The sequence below is a fragment of the Anser anser genome (genome assembly GCF_964211835.1).
Source record: "Anser anser genome assembly, chromosome: 12".
NCBI lineage: Eukaryota > Metazoa > Chordata > Aves > Anseriformes > Anatidae > Anser > Anser anser.
Genome location: NC_139733.1, coordinates 20,858,890 through 20,884,978, shown reverse-complemented (window position 1 = coordinate 20,884,978; position 26,089 = coordinate 20,858,890). Strand labels below are relative to the sequence as shown.

Below are 26,089 nucleotides of genomic sequence, written 5' to 3'. Positions count from 1 at the left end.
ACAGCAAAAGTAAATAAATAAATAAATAAATTCCATTTATCTCATAAACCTAGTGAACAATTTTCCCTACATGTAATTACTGCATTAAAATTGCTCATAAACAGTAGCAGAATGACAGCCAAAATTCCCAGATTAGAGGTCTAGTGCTTCCAAGAGAAATTACATTGTACTATTAAAAAAGGCATCAATCTCAGCTATTTGTTTCCCTCTTAAAATATGCACGATTTGGTTGCTGTGTAAGTTCTGTAGAGTGCAAATATTAATGAAAGTACTGAATTCCCACAGCTTAATATTTGGTACATTTCTGAAGTGACCTTTTCATTAGCTAGAATCAAATTTAATTTCTCAGTGACATACATATTACAAGATTCTTAAATAAAAGCTGTTGGTAATTACAAGTTACAGCCTTCAGGGGTGGCCCCAGTCACAGAACAGCAGAACAAAACTCGGGAAAAAAAAAATATATATATATATATATAAATGTTTCCTGGTATGAGAAATGAAAATTTGGTTATTTAATTAGACCATATGTTGCAAGATAAGTGTCTGTATAGCACAGGAGTTTAATTAAGTACGCTAATTCTTGGATACAGTCACAGATAAAAAAAGAATCCCAGCCTGAGTGACAGACTTCCCCCAGCTCAGAAGACCAGCAGCTTCTCTAGCTTCCGATTTTCTTTATCGCCTCCCACCAGGTTGGCAAAGCCACCCTCTGGCATCCAGAGCACTGACTAAATCCCCCTGGCTGGAAGAACACACCTCTGCGCTCTCCCATGCCCTGAGTAACAAAACCTTCCTGCTTCCCTAGTTAGCTGAGACAGGCTGGTATTTATGCTAGTGAAACCTTAAATGTAATGCTACGACTACAGTGTTTATGCTGCTATAGGGCTTTTTATTTCCCTGAAACACGACAAAACAAACAAAACACAACAAAACACAACACTGCCTGCAGACTCATTCATATGTCTGGATATATTTGGAAAGGATGAGGAGGAATATTCATAAGGACCCATCCTTTCACTTCAGGTGTTGATGTTATACGCGGCTTTTCTCCTAAAAGCTTTTGGATGTCTCAGTGCATGTAGCAGTGAGAAGATAACCTTCACCTGACTCCATCCCAGTAGCTTATTTTTGGAAGTTGTTACTTCTCAGGAAAGTAGTCCATGATGCAAATTCTGGAAGTGATTAAAGTAATCATTCAAATCAGAAAGGGTCTTCCTGCTGTGGTAAAATATTTCCCAAGCAGGTACTAGGCTGTAGCATATAGATATGAAAACTTTTTTTAGATGCAACCTCACTCCCAGGAGGTTTAGTGAGAGGAGCCTGGGCATTATTTATCTTGCAAAGGACTTTATGAACATTATTGGACAGCACAGGTAAAGTACAAGCTTTCAGTGCACTTAGACAATGTCTCAACTTTATTTTAGAAAAAGTGTTTCGAACATGATTTCAGCTATTGTGCCTTCCCAATTTTGGAATCTATTAGTCTTTAAATCTTTCAGCCCCCCAAAATGAAAACTAAAAATGTGACAGAATGCATATAAAGATTAAAGAAATATGCATGCAAGGCTGTGAAACATTTTACAGCAGGACAAGCAGGAGAAACACCGTTGATTTAAGAACCAGGGTAAGTAGTACCACGAATTTCCCTGGGACAAAGCTTTAGGAAACAAGTAGGGGTGTGGGGAGCCTGGCTCGCCAGGTGCTGTTTAGCTGGAGGAGAAGCCAGGCAGTGGCTGGGAGCGCCAGACGTGATCTCACCGGCAAGGTGAGGCTGGGAAGTGCCGCACATGAGCATCTCCTGTCCCACCGCTTCCCCACAGGGGACCATTTTTGCACGTTCCCTGTCTACTCCCAGCTGTTTCCAGCAAAATCCTAAAATGCTGTCCTCCCGAAGTCTCCGCACATCACACCCTATGCTTGCAAGCCATTTACAAGCTGGCTGCGAATGGTTAATGCTTTCTCTTGGTCATCACTCTGTCCTTATAATTGCCCAGCACCTGACAGCTCTGATTTAATTTGTTTCGTACACCTATCAGCTGAAAAGCTGTACTGCTAAATCATCCAGTACAAGCACCATATTTCTTAAGGCCTTACACATCTTATACACGCACACAATGACTGGAAACTACAGAAATGGGGCTTCTAACCAGTACATGTGGTCTGCTTGTTGGTAACTGCTTGTCAATGCAAAGCCTCACTTCTAGGATCTAGAGGTGTCTGTGAATGTGAGATCTTCAGGCTTTTCTAAAAAAAATAAAATAAAAAATGATTCCCTATTGCCATTTCACCAATGTGATTCATGTAACTTAAGATTATCTGAATAAATTTTTGCTTACATTTCCATTGTGCTCTTTGGATGGCTTCCTTCAAGTCTGTATGAGTTTGGTTTTACAACCAGCATGAAACTGGGCAATACATGGTATTTGAAGTGAATAAATAATACATCAGTACCCATTTAGGTCTAGCTGCTGAACCCACCTAACGGTGACTGAACGCGACCTGGCCCTGCAGAGGATCATTTGTAAACTTAAGCTGAGCGACCTTAAATAAAACTCCCCACCCCTGTATTTGCTCTCCTTGAAAATTGTGTGAGCAAGCTTAAGACCCAGAACATTTGATAAAACAACAGAATTGATACAAATTACACAAAAGCTGAAAACAAAGTTTCCGTCTGAAGCTGAGGATATTTATGACAAAACCTACTCGGAAGGTGGCTGCCCTGCGAGGCCTGTGGGGGCAATGAAGGCTCAAAAATAAACAAACAAACAAACAAACAAACAAAACCCACAGAGTGAAAATCAATGTCTAGCTTAGCTTACTCATAAGCAAAGAAATAAGTATTAACTGTGAACAGGATGTTGTTTATGCTAAATACATCATTAAACTTTAGTTACAGCATCATGGGCACAGCACATATAAGTAAATCGAGATAACTGCTGGCAGGGTCATTCCTACAACTAGGTGCGTACAAACCCAAATGCCCCATAGCCAAATGCTACCATTATGTATGTTCTTAAATATGTGAATAAATACAAGCATGTGCACTGACTTACAGAGAGTGGTGGCGTTCACCACTGAGCCAAACTCCGGTGACTCCAAGGCCTGATCCTGCTGATGGGACCACATGGGTCAGCAGCAGCACTGCAGAGCACTGCTCCCCAGGTGCATGCATCCTGCTGCTTCCTACAGCTGTGGAACGACCTTCTGAGACAAGAGGTGCACCTAAACTTTTGTCCATAACAGCTACTAATGGGTGTATCTTCCACAAATATAAGTACCCTTTTCTTTTTTCTTAAATGATGATGTATTTTGATCCCCATCACCTGAGACAATGAGTCCCTCATTCTGGGCTCTTTCCCCAGTTCGTTTTCAAAGTGGGTCACCTGGTTCGCTCTCTGTGAATTGCCACGCGTAGTTTTTAGGAGCCTTGGGGACCAGCCAGGAGCATGAGGACAAGGGAATATCGCTGCCTCGCGCTCACATCTTCCCATCCTCTAACATCAGCAACCAGGACATGCAACACAGACTTTTATGGCCTGCCATAAAAACATTCCTCTTGCGGGCTGCAGAATAGCCCTCATTATTTTAGGCACTTAGAGCCAAGAAAACACAGAAAATTAACGGTTACGATTTGAGGGACCCAGAGGGGCCGGGCAGAGCTGAATGGGGACCTGCACGCAATGTGCAGGGCAGAGGCAGCAACTCCCAGCTACAGGAGCACGGGGGCTCCCTGTAACAGGTGAGTTTAAGTCTATAGGGATGAATTTAGTTCTTTCCTGAGTAGGAACCCATCCATACCTTTGCCCTTAACTCCTTCTAGCCTCCTTCTAGTTTTACTATGGCAGCAATCTCTTTATTTCAGGGGAAAATCTGGATTGAAGATAGTGTACTTGAGCTGTATATACTACATCCTGCAGCATAAATTGCTTATGTAAATGCTTTACAAACTTCTAAGAGATCTACATGATTTAATTAGCAAGTTTTTATGACATCTAAAGTTAAAATTAAATTCAAAATATCCTACCGTAATTTTAGACTATATTTCTCCATCGCATTATAAAGCACAGTTTACGTAATACTTGCACAAGCCATCATAAAACAAGGCTCTTGGCTTTATATATGCATACATTTACAGAGGTAACAGCAGTCTAACCCCCCAAGTGTATCCGTTGCATCACCTTTTCCTAAAGACATGGCCATACATTTATTCAGTAGTTGTTAACCAGTGGAATCAGCGTGCCTGCTCCAGCACCAGCAGATAAAGCTGTAAGGGAGGAATGTTGTACACATGGCTTTTTCACAAGCCCACAGACACACAGTGACAGTCACTCCCCCATGCTGGCAGCAAAACAGCAGAGATGCGAGCTTTAGGGATATAGCTGAAAGCACACCAGCTGGTTAAAAATTAAACCATAGTCTGAAGCTTTTTTTTATTACTATTATTTTAAACTTGAGACACAACATGTCCTAAATGACCTTACCACATTTCTGGCTGAAACTAGTTTCATATTACTCAAAATTTTCATCAGCAATTAGCATTTCAGCTCATAGGTCAAGCATGAAGCCCAAAACAAAGTACAGTAGCACCAGGGCTGAATGACTGGAAATGACGGCGTGTCAGCCGGGCACAAAGGACATAAAAGCAGGTTGCGGTCTGTTTTCAGATGAGACTGCAGAAGACAGCCTCCTCGAGTGGAGGCGATGCAAATTCTCCTGGTTTCACAATGAATTTGTGGCAAAGGCACTTTGTTTTTTCGCACGCTCATTCTCCTTGTTTCAAAGCGGAGAACAATAGGAAAGTCATGAGCTTTCTCGTGGCAATAGCAACAAATGCCTTATAGCAAAGCAACGTCTCCGGGAGGATTCCTGCCTCACCTTGAGACCCAGCTCAGGCCAGGGGCTCTACAGAGCCCTGGTGGGCTGGAGGTGTGGGCAGGGTCCTGCCCCGCAGCCCCAAGGTTTAATGAGATTGCTCATTCCTCATAAAACCCGGGTAAATCGGCACATCCCTCTCCCAGTCTCCTGCTGGGAAGTTACTGGAGAAAGGCTGCGCTTTATCAGGTAGTAAAAGAGGGGGGAAAATTTAGAGCACCCAGGAGCTAATGGGCTGCGTGAAGAGTGTGGCATGCGCGTGGTATGGGGGCCATCCGCATGGCAGGAAAATCACCTGACGGTGACAGAAACCACTGCAGAGCGATGAGGTTCCCACTTTGTGTAGTGATTTTCACAGCATGGGTCCATGTTTACTTGAGAGTTCCCTGTGCTTGTAGCAAGGTGACAATGTGCACAGGGAAAAGAAGGTATTTAACTGCAAGTGAATTACCCTAAAACCAGCAGCAAACAGCAATTATTCCTACTTGATTCATTAGGGATGAATTGTTTCTGATCCGTCCCTGACAGGTGAGCTGCACCGTTCCTTCCCTTGCCCCAAGTGTGCTCCCAAGATCCCAAGAGGAGAATCCCGGCAGCTTGCACGCATCAAATCCTAAAACCAAAGGAGAACAACCACAATGATCTCTTCTGAGGCACGTGAGAAACTGACGGGATGAGTTTTTTTTGACTGGGATCTCCAGCGAGGAAGAAGTTCTTAATCTTAATGGAAGTGCCTGAGATATTCTACTAAATAGCATAATATTACAATTTATCAGGTCATCTTTTTGCTTTGATGGCTTATGTTAATGGAGATGTTTTGTATCGAGGTTTTCAAGGGAACAGAGTTGCTGATAACGTGAGGATTACTTCTGGTCGTGGGCAGCAGGGACTGAAAGTTTTCTGCACTTGCTCATGCAGCATTTCTGCTGTCAAACTCTACAACCAGAGGAGTTTTTAGCTCCAGCACTTGCTTCTCTCCATTAATGCCTTTGTTCAGAGTAGTGAATCAAGACATCAATCAACTAAAGTGAAGACAGTTAGCTGACAATATATTGAATGTATCTGCAGCAGCTCTGAAATAAAGGAAAAAGACTAATGCTGTTTCTCTTTTGGATCCATGTTCATCAGCCCTTTCACTACTGAGAAGACAGAGAAAAGCAGTTTCCAGTGTCTGCATTATTTTCAGGTGATCACACAGAAAATCTTCATCCAGATTTGAGTCCAACTAAGGTGCCTAGGTACACAATAATGAGGAAGCAAAACACGCAGCACACACACCATCCAGACAGTCTAGAAGCCATTAAATATGTATGATTACCCACCTATTTACCAACAAGTACATGGAGATAAGGAAACTGTGGGTATACCGAGTCTGTTCCCTCAGCTAGCTGGTAGGAGTCAGGTAAAGCATCTCCCAAAACCACAGGACAGAAGTACAGATCAGAAACAACACAAAGGCACTGCCCACTAACTACACACAAGTGTGGTTACAAGAGTAATGTTCCTTTCTCTTCTCTTTTGGTGTTTTGCTTTCCATGGGAGCAGTAAGATGTATACAACTATGGCTGAACTATCATCATCATGCTGATCTATTATAAATAATATTTCGTGTTAGGTGAACAACATGGGGTCTTTCAGAGGTGCAGGCCGCAGTGTGCCAGGTTAAGAAGGTGCGAAGAGGACTCACAAAGAGACTGCTACTAAATACAGAGATGTGCCCGTGGCCAGGGCAGCTCCCTGGCGTGAGGTCGAAGTGGCCACAGGCCCTAGAGCAGGGCTGCGGCTCTGTAGTTCTGTCAGGGAACACTAGAAAGGAGCAAATCTAGCTACTGAAATAGAATACTCGAATAAAACTAGTGTTTTATTCCACTTTGCAGAACAGCCAGTGGGAGACTTCCTCATTAGAGCCAATATGTCTAAGGCATGGGAGAGCAGGAGCTGCGGGTGATATATTGCCTGCCTTCACACTCTCCTCTCTGCTCTTTGGCAGCGGTGTAAAACCCCAGAGCTTGTGGATATCATGGTCTTCCAAACAGGCAGGGAAGTTGCTAATGGCTGGTGAAGACACTGCAATGTAAAAATGAAAACTTCTTTTGCAATTAAAGTCCATGCCCTTTGAGCTTTCCCCTCCACTCTCCTCCGTCTTTTATTTAGCTGCAGTTATTTAAAGCACTGATCTCTGTTTAAGCAGCTGCTGCCACAACTAGTCAGCCCAAGCAGCTCTTTTAATTAAATATTTGCTGCTGTGCAAGTTTTCTCTCCCCTTCCTTCTATCCTCATGGACATTTGTTCTTGCAGAGTTAACAAGTCTGCTGAGCACCCTCTGCCTGCGCCTGAAAGGTGTCCTGCACTCCAGGCAGCCCAAGTGATGCAGTGTCTCCACAGAAATGAATTTTGATATGCACCCTGTCATTTGCTATCAAGAGGAACCATTAATAATAAGGAAAAGAAATAAAACTTGCTGGGATTTAATAATCATTATTAAATTATGTCATTTACATAATTATGCTGTAGCTATTACACCAAAGTTTCTCATTTTATGGCGTGGTAAATTGGGAGAGTGCTTCACAAAGTGACTTTTTTTTCCTTCTATCCCCTGTCTTTCACCTATAACTGTAAATATAAAGTTGACCAGGTAAATGATGCTAAACCACAGCAGACACTAAGCATGTTTGCCTACAGAATGGGAAAGTAGATGAGATTCAAAACATGAATAAAAGAATTCTCAACAACACTAGTTTTCCAGCAGGCTAGAAATTTCTCTCTTAGAGTTTCTTCTTAGTCAGCAGAGCAGGACCCTGTGCACAGCCAGGCACAGCAATGCCTCCGTGATGCTTAACGTGCCTCCCAGCCAGGAGCAGCGAGCGCTGGATTTACCCCCGCAGAACTGCCCCATGCGTTGCTCCCACAGGTCGCCCCAGGAATAGCACTCGAGGCAACTGGGTTGAACAAATGCCAATAAAAACTTACTTTTCTTGGGCAAAGGCTGCTTTGGGGCCGATGGCTCACAAAGCAGACACCTGCCTTGACTCATCTCTACGTGGTTGAAGCATGACTCGGAGACTCTCACTGCTTGCAGACAGCAGAGCCAACTTGGTGCGAACCTGCCCCACCTTTAAGACCCCCCACCCATTAAGACCCCATTTGACACTGGAGATAAAACAGATAAAGAGGAAAAAAAAATGTTTTCTGAGCCCAGATGTTTCAGCAGTCAGCACGGATGCTCGCAGTACCTGTTGATGCAGAAACGAGAGCGCAGCGCAGGCTGGAGCTGAAGGGGTGCAGCGCTGTGAAGCCACACAAACACGGGACTTGGAACATGCAAAGGAGATGGGGAGATAAAAGTTTAGGGAAAAAGGAGGCAGCAAGAGGAGAATATGAGGAAATTAGACCAGACACCAACAAGCATGATAGAGCTATGCGGGGCCTCAAAGCAGCTGCTGTTAGATGTAGATGAGAGAGTGAACAGCTCCTGGGAGAGGGCAGAAACTGTCAGAATAGCAGGGAATGCAGATGAGTTTGGGACCAGCGCTGCACAGAGACAGACAGGGCAGGGGCTTGGGAGAACTCATGCTTCAGGAGCAGGAACGCACTAGGGAAGAACTGAACGTAGCACCAGGTCCCAAAGCACCGCGTGGGGAACAGGAGATGCCGCAGCGGTGCCAGCGGTCTGTGGGGAGGGGAGAGGAAAGCAGCTCACTGAGGCACAGCAGCAAATGTTCCTTCAGCGCAGGATTTCAAACCACTTGATCTCTCCGAGTGGAGAGACACAGTGGGAATTTATTTCAAAAAGAAAGACTAATGGCAGCAAGAAAATCTCATCTATATTCACATAAATAAATATAAAATGAGAAACATTGTGAAATACAATATTGTACAAGCTGTTCAGTAGCACTTGCTCCAGAGGATGCTGATCTGCACCAGGCTGTAGCCTTTGAGGTCAGGATAGAGGCTCCTGACTGGCTTCACCTTAACTGGCAAAACCAACCAACCAAATAAATAAATAAATAAATTGATCTGTTTAACTGGCAAAACCAACCAACCAACCAAATAAACAAATAAATAAATTGATCTGTTTCCGTGGGAAACACATCAAATTCCACTCATGTGCACCAAATCTCTTTCCCAGACTTTCCAGTTAGTGGAAGCAATTAGTAAAGCAAAGCAAGGTTAGGTTAGAGCAAACTTCTGTTACCTATTGGCAGGAAAGCCTTTATTGGCCAGCGAGTGGAGAGTGAAGATTTATTAAAATTATTTATGTGATTTGTAAAATGTTACCAAACGTCTGCAATTCAGCCTGCTTCCTGAGAGAAACATAAAAGGGCAACGTCTGAAATCATTGTTTTCCTCTGATTCATTCTCCAGTAAAGCCCAGTTCCTTAGCACCCTGCTGGGCACCAGGCAAGTAAATGCAAACACCACAAACAAGTCCTCCAAATCAGCAGAGATACCGAGGAGGGCTTGAGAGCTATTATAAAATGCCTACATTTATTATAAATGCCTACATACTACATTTAGTAGTAGCCAGAAAGTTAAAAATAAAAATAAAATAATATTTTTTTTAAAAAAAAGAACAGTGATATCTAAGGGATGGATTCCCACCTCTACCAGACTTTGCCAGACCCTGAATGCTGTCGGGCTGGAAGCACCAAAGTCAAGACAAATGAGAAACGAGTTCCTCCTTCTGCAGCTGCTAATGAGCCCCACTTAAAAGGCATCTTTCTGTTTCCTAATTTTCTCTGCTTTCTTTTGTAACACCGTTTCCAATTTTGAAACTTTGCTTTATGAGCGCGAAGGTTGTTTCCATTCTCAACTTGTCTAATGTTCAAAGCTGGCTCACCGAACTTGTTGGGTACAAGGAATACTGCTTTCACACTCAGAAACCAGTGTTTTCCACAAAGACTTTAAGCCTGCATAATCCAGGACAAGTTTGGGCATCCCAGCCTTTCAGAGGCAGCTCTCACTGTCTGCAAAAGCAGCTCCGGGGCTGCTACCACCAGGATGCAGCCAGGAGGATCCATCCAGGAGCTAGTTGTTATCTCTAGCACCACTTCTCCTTCTTGAAAGGGACCACCCAGGACTCCACAACACCCCAGACTGGCACAGCGTGGCTCCTCTCTTTCTAGACCTAAGGGATGTGCAGACAGGACCAGCGCTGATTAAGATGTCCCAGCACAAAGCAGGCTGGGGCTAACCCAACACCTGCTTAACATGCCAGGTCAGCACGCTGTAAAAAAGCTGCAGGTGCAGCATACACCCTGCAATATTCAGCTCAAACACCCCGCGCTATTGTTTCACCCCTGCTCAGGGGCTAACCTTCTTAACTTGAAAGGCTCTCAGCAGCTCTTTCACAACAAATAACAAGGAGTGAGATTTCAATTTCGTCACAAAGATGGCACCACCTTTGCTCCAGGCTCTGCAGAGCTCAGGCGCTGACGCCGAACCTCTGGGAAGGAAAGACCCCGACGGCATCCCAAAGTCCTTCCAGTTCCCTGCTGGAGTCGGAGCTTCCCGCAGCAGGCAGGGCCCAGCAGCCTACATCCTACCCTTGCACATCAATGTGCCACTAATCCTGAACCACAAAAAGGCTTAAAATATCCGTCAATCACGCTCCCTCCACGCAGTCCTCACAGTCTTGCTGGTAGAACCGTGACTGCGGGCTGGAGCGCGGCGCGGCAGTGTGCTGGGGGAAATTAAAGCCCAGCCGGGGAAACAATTGCTGCCACAACGCGTGTAATCAGCAGGAGATGGTATGGATGTTTGCAATTCCAAGCCATGGAAGGCATTTTTAGAGTGCTTTTAGTCCCATCCTTTCTCCTTTAACGGTAATATTTTGCTCCCTAATAGTTGCATTTTATACCTAGGTCATAATTTTACGAGGCACAAACTTCTACGGTATATGTCAAGCTATGTAGTAAAGTCAAGCAAACACTAGTAGTAATTACATGCCCAGGAGATTTCATAACATCACAGAATTAACAAGCAGTTTAGCAAATTATATATCACTTGATCTGCAATTGCTACATCTCCAGCAAAGAGCTCCGCTCCGTCTGCAACGGCAGTGACACGGCACGTCAGCGCAGTGCGAGCCTGTCAGGCGGTTATCGCGCACTAATATTAGCCTCCACCTTATCTCGTCATGTTTTTCTTTGAAGATTTAAGTATGATTTTCTTGCACTTTCTTTTCAAGAGGGCAGTTTGCAGATTTAAGAGCTTCTGCACTGGGAAAATGAGGTTCTGCTTAACAGAAACATAATCCCAACCCGCAGAAAGAGACACATTTCTCACTTCTCGTGATTTGCACTAGAAATTTTTTTACACTTTCCTTTCACTACACAGCAACCGTTTAAAGGGACTAGCTCCATACAAAGGTGACTAGGTCTTAATTCAAAATGGGTGTCTTGACACACATAAAAGCTACACGGATAAGCTGAACAGGGGCGCAGCCTTCATGCTGGGCAGAGCGGCGTGCCCAGCCAGCAGGAGCAAGGTTCTTGCTGCAGACATGTTACTGAAGTCACCGGTCTGGCACAAAGCTCATTAAGCGCCCCAACAATCATTTTGATAAAGAATAAGCCTCTACTCTCAGAACTTCAGAGTTCTACTCTGCCTCTACTCTTGAAAACTTAAGGATCAAGGATGGTTCAAAAGATTTCAAATAAAGGAAATGCGGGATATTTATTTTTAAAACATTTCTTTCTAGACTGCTTCAGTGATGCCAAGGTTACCAAAGGGATTACAAACAATCTGTACAAGGAGGTATCCGAGCACTGCAACAAATTGCCCAGGCAGCCATTTCATTTCAGCTCAGAGGTGAGCGCCCTTCACTGTTTGCTTAAAGGGATTTCCTGCAAACCCTGCATCATTTGTCTGACACTAAATGGGAAGCGTAATGCATTTAAAGAACTCACAGATTAATCATCTGTTAATTCTCTTTTCTGAACAGCACAAAGCAGAGAAAATGGTCCAGGATTGACTCCATTCATAAGCGACACAAATTTCAAGGCAGACTACTTTCTGCCTTGCATGTGGCCTACTGGGGCATCTGACCTCTAGACAGGCTGGAGTAAAACGACGGAGTAAAACCTGCGAGGTGGGCAACCTGTAACAATGGTGAGCTCCGTTCTGACACAGGAATTTTATTTTATACTGCTGGCAAATTTGATCGCAATTCTAACCCTGTTGGTTGAATGGCCAATGCACTGGAACTCCGTCTCCAAACAAAGCTGACCTTACTGCTCGTGTATTGTTTTCTTTAGCAAGTGACTAATCTATACCGTGCAGACCTAATACCTCAGCTGTCTACCAAAAGGTGTACAAACAATCCACATTGTAACCGAGTCTATTAATATGTATTAAAAGTCCTACTGCAGTTGACATGACATTCCTGTACATGAATATGAAAATACAACTACTGTATTAAAAAAATTCAACTAATCATGCATCACTGATTTTCTCACTGTGAGTTTATAATTTAAACTTTTAACTGTATCACAGCAACCTCATCAAGCCATGATTTCTTATGGCTGTAGAACCAAGAAAGCCCATTACAGTAACAAGAATAAAAGAAAGCAAATACAAACCTGTTCTTGAAGAAGAAAGAAAGAAAAAGGAAAAATGAAAAAGAGTAAAAATGAAATGGAATTTTACATCAAAGAAAAAAAAATCAGTGAGATTGTGCATCTGCTTCCCCCATCGTTTCATATTCTACTGGTCATAATAGGAACGTGGTCTATAGCATAAATCTGTCTAAAAGGGCACTGATGCCCAGCAGACAGAAGAGCCATGACAGGTGACAACCCAGAGCAGACAGACTGGAGGTGACTTCTGAATAAACCTATGTCAATTATGGGCCAGACCCGGGAAATCAGACATCAGATCCAATCCACCCATACAGCTTTGACTTCCACAGAGGGCAGGAAGCATTACTTAATTCTTATTCCACTCGTGGGTTTAAGCCCTTTACTCAGCTCAGCTTGCTTAAAACCTTGGGACTCGAGAGCCTGGAACCTCCGAGCCCTTGAAGCCCAACACAGGAGAAGCAGCCCCCAGTTCTCTCCAGAAACAGTTCCCTCCAGGAAAGCAAGTCCTTCAGGCACTGGACATGATTGAGAGGAGGATTTCAAGGGATTCGGATGCTCTGTTCACATTAATATCGTAGGTAATCTCTGCACAATCTCTAGGGGTAATTTGAAAATCCCAGTGTGGGTTTTGGGTTTTATCTTTTTGGTTTGTGTACTCTCCCCACGCACCGAGGAAGCAGATCCACTTATTAAAGCATTTATTAAACTTGCCGAGCTGTCTTTTTCCCCATCTCTGAGCTACCCTGTGTGAATGCTAATCATTGTCATTACACAGTTCATCCTCAATGAAATGCTTACCATGATTCCCACACTGACCCCCAAAACAAAATTAAAAACAGCTCAGGAAAGAAAATAAAGAACACAAGCCTAAACCTGGAAAATATTCAATAAAGATTATTTTCCAGAGTTCCCTATCCCTTCCCCTATGGGCCACATTCCTCATTTCCAAACACTACTGACCACCTCTTCCTGTAATTGTCTTCAAAAGCGATCCTAAGAGAGCAAGCAGAGCTCTTCCCCTACTGGGTGGATGGGAAACTGAGGCACAGAGGAGATATTTTTGTGAGCAAACACAGCTTAGCAAGAGTACAAAGATTTCAGGTAGGCTGAATATCTGAAGCCATTCTGCAGACATGCAAGCTCCTGGAGCTCCCCATCACAACAAACACGCACGTGGAGGTAGATAGGCACAGATATGTGTAGTTATGTATGCATGAATGTGTAAAAGAGACCGACGTTACATCAGTGAACTCCTTCAGCTCACTCCTTATCACCAGAAAGAGTTGATTTCAGGTGTCAAAAGCAGTGAGGCAAGAGCCCTATCAGGCACTGCTGCTCATCTGCACCCTCTTGCAATCAGCAGCCTCTCCAGGGCCAGATGACAACACCCACGACAAGGACAGAGAGTGGGTTTGAGCTGGAAGAGCTCTCATAAGTACCTCTCGATACACAGGCTGTAGCATGCGGAGATGCTCTCACAGAAATGACACCACTTCTTTCAACATCCCTCACAAAAGGAAAGTTTCCTAGAAAAGTAATGTGCAGGAGAGGGCTGCTGAGTTTCTACCTTGTCCAAGTTTACCTTACCTCCTCCAGACCTTTCTGTGATTAGCCCTCTGCAGCACCAGCACAGAGCTTTGAAGCTGGTCTCATCTTACCTCAAAAGAGCCCTGAGATGCCAGGAATTCTGGTAAAACTAGAGGGAATTGGGTGTGTTTCAGTGAAAATAACAGTCAAAAAAAAAAAAAAGCTTTCCTCACAGTAATTCTATATTGATTTGAGACGCAAACCCCCTCTACATGTAAACGAGAGCTCTGAACTTGGAAAATTACTCATGTTTTCCACCCTCTTGCGTGCCATTGAAGCCACGAGTGAATTGCAGCTCCCCAGCTAGGTCTCATCTTCAAAACTCACCGATAAAAAGACCTGCATATGAGAATTTGAGAATTTTGCAGCATGTACAAAAACAGCCTTTGGGGTCCTGGAACTACTCCCCAAGCAAGTGTCTGAAAAGCAAGAGAAACACACACCTCAACCATGAAGGAAATATTCTTTGTTCCTCTCCTTTTTGTAATGCTGACTGAGATAAATCTGCCTCCTGTTTTAATTATCTCAACAAGGTCTTCTAAAAGGACCTGCTTCCTGATCTAGAGATGCTTCAAAATCTAATGTAGAAGATTAAGTAAATGATAGAAGTAATTAAAGTATTCCATTAATTTAATTACCATTTAAATCTAATTTCTCATATTATACATCTAAATCTTGATATCTTATTCTATTCAATGAACACTTTTAGTGTGTAAACCCATTACAAATTAAATATATGAAAAAATATTTGAAATATATGATTTTTTTTTTTCTAGCAAATCTTTCTCTTGTGTTCATGTGTGTGCAAATCTATAATTTCAGAATAAACCAGCTCGAACAACAGTCCCTTACACCACTGCTTCAGGAACGATCTGCTGAAATTTCTGTTCCTTCCTCCCCTCCTTGGCTGTCTCTCGGTTTCTGTGCCCTGCCTGGCAATGAGTCACACCTTACGTGAAGACGGACTCGGCTCCAGATGCTGGAGCCCTGGAGGTCAGCGTCTTTGCAGAGAGCAAACAATACACGCTTGTAACGTGAGCCGTAGCAAAACAACATACCACTTACAGGGGCAAACTACAGTGAAAACCCAGATGATATCAAACACAAGCACCAAGAAGCGGAAGAATTTAAATGCAAGCGAAAGCCTGCGAGTCTCTGGATCCTCTCATGAGTCCAGATTTTTACCCTTGCCTTCCTTCAGAAGTCACTGAATATAGGACTAACTATCAATCTCAAATGCTGCACGAAAAATACTGCATTTAGAGCTGCCAGGAGCTACTGGGAAAGGGGACAAGGACGGCAGAATTTTTTTTTTCTAAGGACCTGGAGAACTTCCTTGTTTTTGAGACTGAAAAACTTTTGAGACTCCACTGCTTGAAACTAGGAGGTTAGAACTACCTGGAAAATTAACGTGTGTGTAAGAGTCCAGGCTATAAAATAAAGATGCTTCCTTCCCATTTGTTCATTATTCCAAAATTATCTTGAGTAGTTTGTGCCCTTCTTCCTCTGGTGACTTTGTACCTGCTACATTTTCCAAAGTGGGTTATATATCACTTAATTTGGCCATTTTCTACTGAATGTAGAAATGTGTCATTTTCCACTCAGGCCACTTCAGACCACAGAGGCTAACATCACACCCAGTTTAGTACAACCAAAAACTTTCAGCTCTTTCCTGTAGCTCCCTGGCCTCTTACTTTAGCCATTTCAGATGGGCAATAACCACCCTGACCTGCAATGCACAGATGATTTGGGACAATTCGCTTGCGTCTCCAAATAAAACAAAAATATCTGCAGCTGTAGCTGTGATATGAGAAGGCCAGAGGGCTGGAAAGGGAAAGACAGAAAAATGAAACAGATGATTTCCTCCTGCAATGTAACAGCCATTGCCCTTAGCAAGAAATGCAGTCAAGGAAGGAATTCAAACATCGTATTTCCATACTTGAGATCTATGAATAAAATTCATGAGAAAACTGTAATCTTCCAGCTTTTCGAAGTGTTTGTTTATACAAGTTATAGGACTCAAATACTACAAGGAAAATTATCTAAAATGGAGGTGTGCTGAAGGATCAATGGAGAAGTAAAGCTGGAGTAATCACCAAACATCGCTTAGTAAAACAAGCACAGGGCCTCTCCTCTTGCTCAGCTCCTACACCTGAAGGAGCACCTTCACCCTCCGATCTCACGCACCCGAACATCACCCGTGGCCACCACGACAGGGCACCCCCAGCTCTGCTGCACAAAGCAGCTCCTGAAGTAAAAAAGCAACTCCAAATGTGAATAAATAAATAAATAAATAATAAAAATCATTGCCTTTGGAATGCATTTTGTTGCAGATATTAAAGCCGTTTCCCTGAATGATTGTAAAAATGTAGATAACACCCAGGAACGCTTCCCACATCTCTTGACTGACTGCACGCTCGCTGCCGTTGAGGTGGGTTACAGAAATCTGTTCTATCAGGAGGTAGACTCAAATTTATCACTAGGATGCCTCCAGATAGAGAAGTGATACTATGATTAATTTTAATCCATCAGAATAATGTTTAATTATTAACAACTTTCATCCCCCAGCTCACTTGAATTATTAATACTTGATTATCTATTAATTGATTGTATTATTTTTTCATCAAGTGCTGGAGTTTCTCTCTAGGACTATTTTTGTTCCAGCTCTCTCACCACACTGAAATCGTCCACGGTCCTACTCAGGGTATTAAACACACACCTAGCAGTGAGAAATTAGCATTTGTATCTCATCTGTGTCAGAAGCTAGACTTCTGAGGAAGTCCATTTCTGTGAAAAGAAAATATCTCTCATTCCAAGGCTATTATCACTAGTGACAGCTTAATTTTATTACTTGGTATACTACTGCATACGGACAAAATCCAGGCCATCAGAGAAAAGCAATCATCTCTTACAAGGCAAATGTCTGCTGTGTTGCAGATGTATCATTGTACAAACTTAACAGTTTGCTTTTCTTGGTAGCGAAATATTTAATCACACAGAAAGTAAAATGTGCAATTTCTTTCAAGGGAGATTGTACATCTCATAGAGAATTCTTTTTAACCTGTATGTGAGGAACTTCATACCTGAATATGCCCAGATGCAATACAGCATAAAGCCATAACATCATAGTATGCGTGTCATTAGAGCTCCAGTGCAACAGACTGCATTTAGATTACTAAAATGAAACTATTATTTCACCAGGATCTTCTGATCACTGCCTTCAGCAATGCACAGGAAATGGACCAAAAAGGGCCATGAGGAATCTCGAGGTATTAAGGGCGGTACTGGGAAGGCAGCAGCTGCCTGCTCAGCATCTGGGATTACGCTGGTGGCAGGCAGAGACCAGGACCTGTGTGCAGAGCCTGTGCTGAGCACTCACTGGTAGCTTTAGCAGGACAGTACAGGTGCCTTCATGCTCTAGCGGCTGAAAACTCAGGCTCCTGATCCACAGGATGCAGCTGGTACATTAAGAAGCTTGAATTACAGGCCAGCTTACCCCATTGTATTTATTCTTAATTATGGGTTATTCATGAAAAATAAGACCAATTTTTGTCTCTTTTCCCCATCTTAAGAAGCACTTTGTTTTCCACACTGATTTTCACTTTCTTAGCTTGTCTTCATCAGCAGAACTAAGACCATTCTTACACAGACGTGCAGTGGCTTACAAACCCAACAATTATGATATTTTAGTGTTAGCCAGTATGGCTTGATTGTGACTGGGTTCTGAGTAGCACTAAGACACAAAAAAGACTTACTACACGGCCATACCAATTCAGCTCCTATTTTGCAAAAATGTCACAAAAACGCATACAGCATTCCCATCCAATTCTTATGTAAAATACTTGACTCAGTCCTTTCCTTTCCTCCTCCTTCCAGTCCTTCACCTTCCCACCACACTGGTTTACGTCTACGCAGGTGCCCTCCCACCCAGGCTAAGCATCCCTGGGTGCAGACAAACCCACGCCCGCTTTATGCTGCCTTAGACCCACAGCATGGCTCACGGGTCCCTTGCACTTCAATCTACCACTGTCACATTACAAACATCACATTCTCCTTTTTGCCTCCTGGCCACCACAGTGCCATACACCAAAAGCCTCTGGGACACCTCCAGGACACCATGGACCACGTGTGACCATCCTTCTACAGAACACACTGAACAAGCAGTTATTGAGGGCTGCTCCAGCTTTAGAACGAGGTTTGTTGAAAACCAGTGCACGCCAGAAGTCAGATAACGTTCTGATGCAATGTGTATGCCACCCACCAGGACACACGACGACACGTTGCACAACCAGAAGCCACAAGGGAATGAAAAGGGCCAGAAGCAACACTTGGATGACCTTTGCACTCATAAATTAAAATGGGACAAGTAGGGATCAGAGAGAAGACTTTGACTGACATCATATTAAGAGCTTGCTCACGTTAAATTCATAAGAAATAATGAACATTTAACTTCAGCTCATACTAAAAAAGAAAACGTATTCATGTTTTATTTTGTCATCCTTAATGAAACAAGAAAGCAGGCTATTGAATCCTAATGATATATATGGTACACCAGCAAAATTACTGGACCTAAACAATTGCTCTCCTGAGTAAGGGCTGGCAGGAGCTGGCAGCTGAGGCTTGAGGCGAGCACTGTGCCGAGCATCGGTCTGCATTTCGGATGGTACCAGCTGCATCCACCAACCAGCACTTCTCCTGCCCTGAAACAAATGCTTGGAAGTGCAGGATGTGATAGGAAAGCCTATGGGACAAACACAAATTTCTTATGAGAATTTCAGTAACTAGGGTTCAGCTAACAGAAGTTTTCCTGCAGTGCACTTCCCTGCCATATTTCAGCCATTTACTATAAGACAGGACATATGTGTGCAGATCTACTTTGCATATGCTATTCCTTACCAAGAGCATTTAGTAATAAAACCCTCTGGAGAACATTTTATGGAAGATTATGGACCAATTTGGCCAAAGATGTCCCTGGAGAACATGAGTGTTTGGTGCAGGAGATAAACATGACTGCTGCTAGGGCCAAAGATAAAAGTGTCAAGGAGGACCAGGGAAAGAGTTAAAGCTTTTTACACTGGATTCGCTACAGACTAAACCAGTTACTAATCCTTAATAATTTAATTTATTTGCAATACCTTACTATGGAGTCAATATTTGTTTTAGCCAATTGCACAAAATAGTCTGAAGTGTTTCTTCTCAATCTGGTTCAATTTCATCCCTTAATGCTAAAAATAAGCTCTATTTTTTTTTGCTTAGATATAGTTCACAGTGTATCAGTAGCATAACCAACATTTCGTGCTTATTATTTTGGCTCAGTCTCACAATAATCAATTCTAAAAAAGCTACCACAGGGCCCTAGTTAGGGTGCTTAATCTTCCTTTTTCATATACGTGGTGCACCTCTGGTTTGCAATGGATTTGTACCAAGCTGATTTGTTTCTATTATCATGCATGCACCTTTATGGTAAATTAGAAAAGAAAAATAAATGTATCATTGTCTCTACAAATAGAGTATTTATTTCCTCTCCATCTTAATTTTTTTTTTCATCTGCACTTTATGCCTGTGAGGCACAAAATACAGAGCAATTTTCAAACACGAAGTTTCTGCATTTAATCTAAATTAAGCCCCATGTCCAATTTGATAACAAATCTCTGGAATGTAAGTATTCGCACTTACCAAATGCAGCATGATTGTAATTACATACCTAAAAGTCATCATGTGACAGTGTTCACTTGTGCTTCAGACCAGATTTTTCTACCATTCTATACATAGAATACATCTGATACTTCTATACGTGATTGCTTTGCTTGGCCTTAGGCTAGAAAATAAAGTCAATTCTTTCAACCTATTTCTTCTCTTTGTAACTGTTTCTACTGGGGAAATTGAAGAGCACTTTCTTTCTCATTTGAAAACCTTTGAGTTCAAGTCACAGAGCAAATAAATATGCCTTGCATTTGCTTATTTTCTGGAAATAGCATCTTGGCTTGTACTGCAATGTGGATCACCCTTAGAAGATGATGAGGGGATTGGAGCATTTGTCACGCAAGGAGAGGCTGAGAGACCTGAGCACGGTTAGCTTGGAGAAGACAGAGAGGGAATCTTATCCACGATTCTGTGACTCTATGAATGTATATAAACATCTGAAGGGAGAGTGTCAAGAGGATGGGGCCAGACATTTCCACAGGAAATGTGGGGCATTGCTCCCACAAGTGCATGCATCATGGAGAAAGAATGAGGAGAGTATGAGAGAACAAGGAAAGAATGAGCTTTTCCTGTAGAAGCACACATTTAATTGAATCTGTGCACAATTTATGGCGAGGGGGCTGACACCTGTGTTTTCAGTGTTTTCATCATATATGATTTTTTTTTGCAAATGTAGAAGCCAGTGCAAGAAGTCTTAAAACTTGCTTTCTACAAGTAGACATGCAAAAAAAATCCTAATTACATCAATTTTCTTGGACCATAAGGTGAATTCTTTTAGAAAAAATAAAAATAAAAATCTAATTTAGCCACTGAATTCCTCACTTCTCTTTTAGGGATATTTGTTTTGCAAGAGGCCTGACATGGCCTTCCACAGATAAATGTCAATAAACCATTGACCTAAAGGCATGAAAATATCTCCATTAATATGAAAACCTACATATGCCAGTGTGGAGAATTTTAAAGATAGTTTTATCCTCCTGCATCTTGTTATCCGAATGGAGAAATGTCAGCAGTGCAGCAAGCAGATAGGAAAGCTGAAAGACTCATTAAGCCACATTTATACTACGAGAACATGCAAAATGGAATGTTTTCCAGGATCATTAAAATAAGACTTAATTACAGAATTCAGGTTTATCTATGTCACCCAATGTCACAATACTTCAAGATGGATGATGAGGGAAAAAGGCAAAAAAGATCCTCAACCACCACATTTAGTGCCACAGCAGTATCTGCATTATTCATCATCACTTGTGCAATGACAGATCCAAAATAATTAGTATTACTCACGTTAATTAAGTTATGCAATTCCCCCGCCTAAAAGAGGATTCATAAAGAAACACGAGGTAATTATATGCTGGTCTCAGGCTCTGTTGCTGATGCGCAGCCACCTTGGCCTAACAGCGCCACGGGTGCCTGCATGGGCTGGAGAGCTGCAGCACCCCAGACCTCTGGCTTTCACGAAGAAGGAAGACCAAGGCTCATTCACACATTATAGTGACAAAAAAATGCAGCTGTCTAAACAAGATAGTAAACTAATTAAAAGTTCAGGTGTGTATTTGCAACTCAATCAAACCTCCTGCCTGACATTTTAAAAGATAACGTTTTTTAATTCTTTTTTAAATTGTCTCTTTCTTTAATTGCCAAACCTCAAAAACACACATCTACCTTAGAATAAGGAAATTCACCACCATAATTGTCTCTTTCCCTTCTAAAGACAGCCAATGGAGACTTATTTCCACAATTTAGAGCATTGACCCAGTACTGGAGACGTGGGAGTCCTGCACCGCCCCAGGGAAAGCCTTGGGGCAGCACCCCTCACTGTGTCCGGAGATTACCTGACACCACTTGGCAGTGCCACCTTCAGACCCCAGAGCTAGAAGGACAGACGTGCCATCATCCTGTCTTTTCACAAAGGCAGAGAGGAGACGAGGAAGAAATCTGACACAGACAGGGAAGGGCTCAGGACGGGTCCATGAGAGCTGCACAGCGCACTTCACATGAGACGGAAAATCACATCAAAAGCTACCAAGAAGTGTAGAGCCTACCATGTGTATATATTCTGATGGTTTTACTGTGTTTGGTTCATTTTAATCCTGTACATATTTTTTTCTGCTAATTTTCCTTCAGCTGCCGTAGACATGAAAATTGACTCACATCTTACAGGCAAGACAGATTTCTGTTTTATCTTGAGATACAAGCCCCGAAGCATTCCTGAATGCGTTTTCCCAGAGAAAGAATTTACCTGAGGCAAAATTACTCTGCTTGTATTTTGTAAAGGAAAATATTGGTTTACCACTGCAAAACACACACCTGTGGAACATAGAGACATGCTCAACTTAAAGACCTGGACTTGAGGGTGGGAGACAGATGAGAATACAAGTCAACTTGTGAGAGACAAAAGTAATCAATGCCTACAGAGAGGATTGATTCTGTGGCTGTAAGTAGAATATTCCCATTTTTCCCCCAAACACAGGGGGAATAAGGTCACTATACAAACTGTCAAATAAGCCACACCATTTCTTCTACCCAAACACACCTTTTGAGCCAAACATAGGAAGACCACTAAGGTAACATGAAAGTTAGCAGACAGATTCACGTTAACTTTAGCTGAGTTTGGATCCCTCTTCCATAAGGAATTACAAGAGACTATAATACAGTATATCCAAACCTGAAAGCAGATAACTATTCTTTCTTTCTTTCTCCCCTATCAAGGTTCAAAGATGAAAAATGAATAATTGAACACAAGAAGCCAAAATATATCTGTACACCCAACCAAACAACAAAAAAACAGTAAAGGTTCCTCAAACGTGGATCAGAAGCTATGCAAAACAACCATGAAAGATGCTGCCTTGATGTGCAGCTCCCTCTGCTTATTGAAAAAGACAGAAAGAAGCTGGTTGCACTCAGGAGGAGGCAGGGAGGCAAACAGGCTGCCACTCACCGCCTGGCACGGACCGCAGCCACCGAGCACAAGCTCGTTAGGCACGCTGGCACGTTCCTCCTGGCTTCACCCAGCTGTGCCAGCTGAGGCTGCTCAGGGCTGCAAATGGTTGTATTCCCAAGTCAGATGAACGCTCAAAAGGATCTGCTTTTCAGCAGATGAAGTTAGTGTTTTCTGAAAGGTAGGTTTCTACAGAGTTCCTGAATTTAGGGTCTTCAAAACTGAAACACTCAGTCCACTACTGTCAGGGAAACAGCAGTGAGAGACTGAAAAAGCAGCTTTATTGGAGAGAGGGGAAAAAAAATCTGGGCTGAGAAATAAATTCAAAAATACAGACTGGATAGAAAAAAAAGATTCTGTTCTCATTGCCAAAATGTGCAGCAAACAATGCTATATGACACAAAACAGCAAAGAGATCAAAAGAATATGGAAAGATAGACCTTGGCACGAAGTAGTTACTACAGTTCATGCATCAACAGATCACAAATGTTTTATAAATGTGGTCTCATAAACCCCTGTGCTTCCCAAGCCCTGCCTCACGCACTGTAAGTGGCACGCTGGGACAAGACGACAGTATTCCAGGTACGCTCCTTCATGGTGACCCAGGTAGCCAACCAGCTGATTAGCACCCAAACCCTGCTTCAGATCAGCTTTTAAATCAACTCAGAAATTTCAAACCTTATTATGGGAAGCCTCTGTGTTCCTCCTCCTCGCTGCTCAGGCTGGCGGTAGCAAGGCTGCTGTCACCTCTCTGCCGCCCGCTGTGCCAGGACCTCAGCCCTGGGCTGCCGCAGCAGCACTGGCTCTGCAACACGGAGCTTCTACAAGAAATCATTGCTATTTCAGAGAATTTAACCTGAAATGCTCTGCAGATGCAATGAATGGCCATTTGAGTAGTGAGTCACCCCGTCTCAGATCCTTTTAAGGAACTTAGCTGGCATATTTTCAAGGCATATTTCTTAATACTTAGTTTTGCAATTTTCAGGGTGATGCGTCCTAGAGCTGGAAATACGGATCATGTGCCAGCAGAGCCACGTTTGTCGGGGGAAAGCATTCAGTACTTTATCTTCCTATATGTGGTACTTGCAGAGCCTGATCTTTAGGACACTTGAGTTTGTCCTCCTGCCTACTATTCAATGAACTCATAAAAGTCAATTTAAATTGAGCAAGAAATATTTTAAATTCCATCCTCCACTACAGCTGAGTGAATAATATATAATATATATACTTATATATATATATATAAGTAAAATGTATTCCCAAACTCAGCTTATTTCTGTCTTTGATTGTCACAGTAATCTCAGGCTTTAACCTTTTCTGTTTTCCACAGCTACCAGCATCCTATATCTGCACATGCTTTCCAGGAGGGCTTCCAGCAGAATCAGCTTCAAAGTGGGACAGTTGGCCAAACAACCTGATGAAACTACTGTATAATTCCTGTAACATTTAATCCAAAATATTATTTTCTACTTATTATTTTCCACAGAAACGTGGTCGTTTTTCCAAAGTATTTCTCTTCAAGTGACAGCACTGCTCTGATTTGCTCCCCGACAGCACCATCGTCCCCTCCCACCGGCAGCATTCAGACTGCAGCTGTTGACTCCTGGTGGATCCAGTGCAGCACTTTCCATCAGACACAGCACCCTGAAGTGACAGGTCACTTGTTCTGGAAGTGGGAGAATGACTCTGAACAGAAAATGGAGTGAAGAGAAACTGTAGCTTGAGTTAATCCTTACACTAAGCAACCTTTTCTCACTGGTTTTAATACTTCATACAAGAAGGAAAAATAAAGTTCCAGGTCTGGACACTGCCAGCAAACTACAGGGAGTCCAAAGGCTACAGCTCTAAATGGGAACTTCAAAAAAATATGTCAAAAGCATTAGCAGTTTAGAGGGAGACGAAAGGCGATGTTTGCATTCAAGCCCATTTGCTAAGGAAAGCGTTTAATAATGAGTGGCACCAAGGGCTGGTTTCAGCTATTCTCAGTTGCAAAGTAAGCGACAAACAGAAAGTTTTGCAAGGGCTTTCTTGATGCCGTTCTTCCCGTGCTTATCGCAGCCCTCTGACGATGCCAATGCCCGGGCAGCTGGGATGAAGGCCCTGCTTCCCTGCACGCGTGTTCCCCGGGGATGCATCGCCCCAGGCTCCATCCTCGCTGCCAGCCCCAGTGTGCGCCTGTGAGCCCAGGAATTCACCCGCAGATAACACCTCCAGCATAAACCCATCGGAGAGAAATGAAAATCCTCTGTAATGAGCAGGTTTTGGGCAAAAAAAAAAAAAACACATTTGGGGGATAGAGGTTATAATGTTGAAATAGACTGGTTTGATGAGAACTTTTTTTTTTTCTTTTTTCTCTCTTGGCCAAGGAAGAAATGCCATTTTCTAAGACAGCTTTTTGAGAAAATAAGGTTTTTATACTTTTGCAGTCTGTCCCATCTATGCAAACCCCTCAATCACTGATGAACGGGGAAGTTTCAAAAGAAAAATCTCAAACTAGCACCTCCACTGAGAAAAAGGACACTATAAATGCTGTTTGAGAGCAGCTGAATGGCAAATCCCAATATATTCACTGGCAAGCCAGCCTGTATATAATCTAGGCTGTGACTAACCCAGCATTATCTCCTGCCCATTGGAGAAGACAGAAATTGCCTGAGCGCTGTTCCAAGATGAGCAATGGGCAATGCAAATCAGTAGGAAACCAAGTCAGGCTTTTGGGTTCAGAGCTTACAGAGTACCTTGTTTTGTTAGAAAGGCTTGATTTTCATTTATCATCAACTTTTTACGTAAATCTGAATTGTGAAAAGATAAACCAAAGCTGGTTACTGGAAAAAAAAAATAAAAATAAAAAATGTAGGGACAAAACAGATCAACAGATGATCAAAAAGACCTCTTGCATAATTAATTTGAATGATTTCATGATACTGTATCCAAAGGACCTAAGAAGAGTAAGTATTTATTGTAGGCATGAAACATCCTTCAGAAGGTTTATCCCCCCCAACAAGTAGTTTGCCCAGAACCAGTGCACAGCAACAAAGACTTCCTCAAATACGAAACCAAATCATTAAGCAGAAAGCGCTCGGTGGGAAAGCAGCTCTCGCCTGCTACAAGGGGTTTCATAGCCATCCCATCTGTAGCCTGCCATTTGTTCATTAATTTTCAAATGACAGATTATGAGCATAGACAGTGTGCCTTTGTTCTCCAGCACAGCACATTGCTGACACAACGCAGGGTCCCTTATTAGCGGCTGTCCTCTCGCCCCGCGCTCGCAGACAGAGCTCTGGTGTGCCGGCAGGAACCGCCATGACCTCCAGCCGACGCAAGCTGCTTGCAGCCAGCCCACAACAAGTGTTTATTTCACAGCAGCTTCTCCCGAGCTCTGGGTACGTGCAAAAAATCCCCT

The 26,089-nt window shown here is 42.8% G+C and overlaps 1 protein-coding gene across 8 annotated transcripts in view; it reads right to left on the bottom strand.

Annotated features, from left to right (window-relative positions):
• Positions 1-26,089, bottom strand: part of CHL1 (cell adhesion molecule L1 like) — a 127,938-nt gene that overhangs the window by 60,849 nt on the left and 41,000 nt on the right. The window contains exon 1 of one of the 8 annotated variants that reach the window (XM_083795853.1): positions 23,368-23,520. The exons of the other annotated variants lie outside the window; for them this stretch is intronic. The gene's annotated coding sequence lies outside the window, so the exon portion shown is untranslated. Of the gene's footprint in view, positions 1-23,367; positions 23,521-26,089 lie in introns of those variants that run through there. 8 annotated transcript variants of the gene reach the window in all.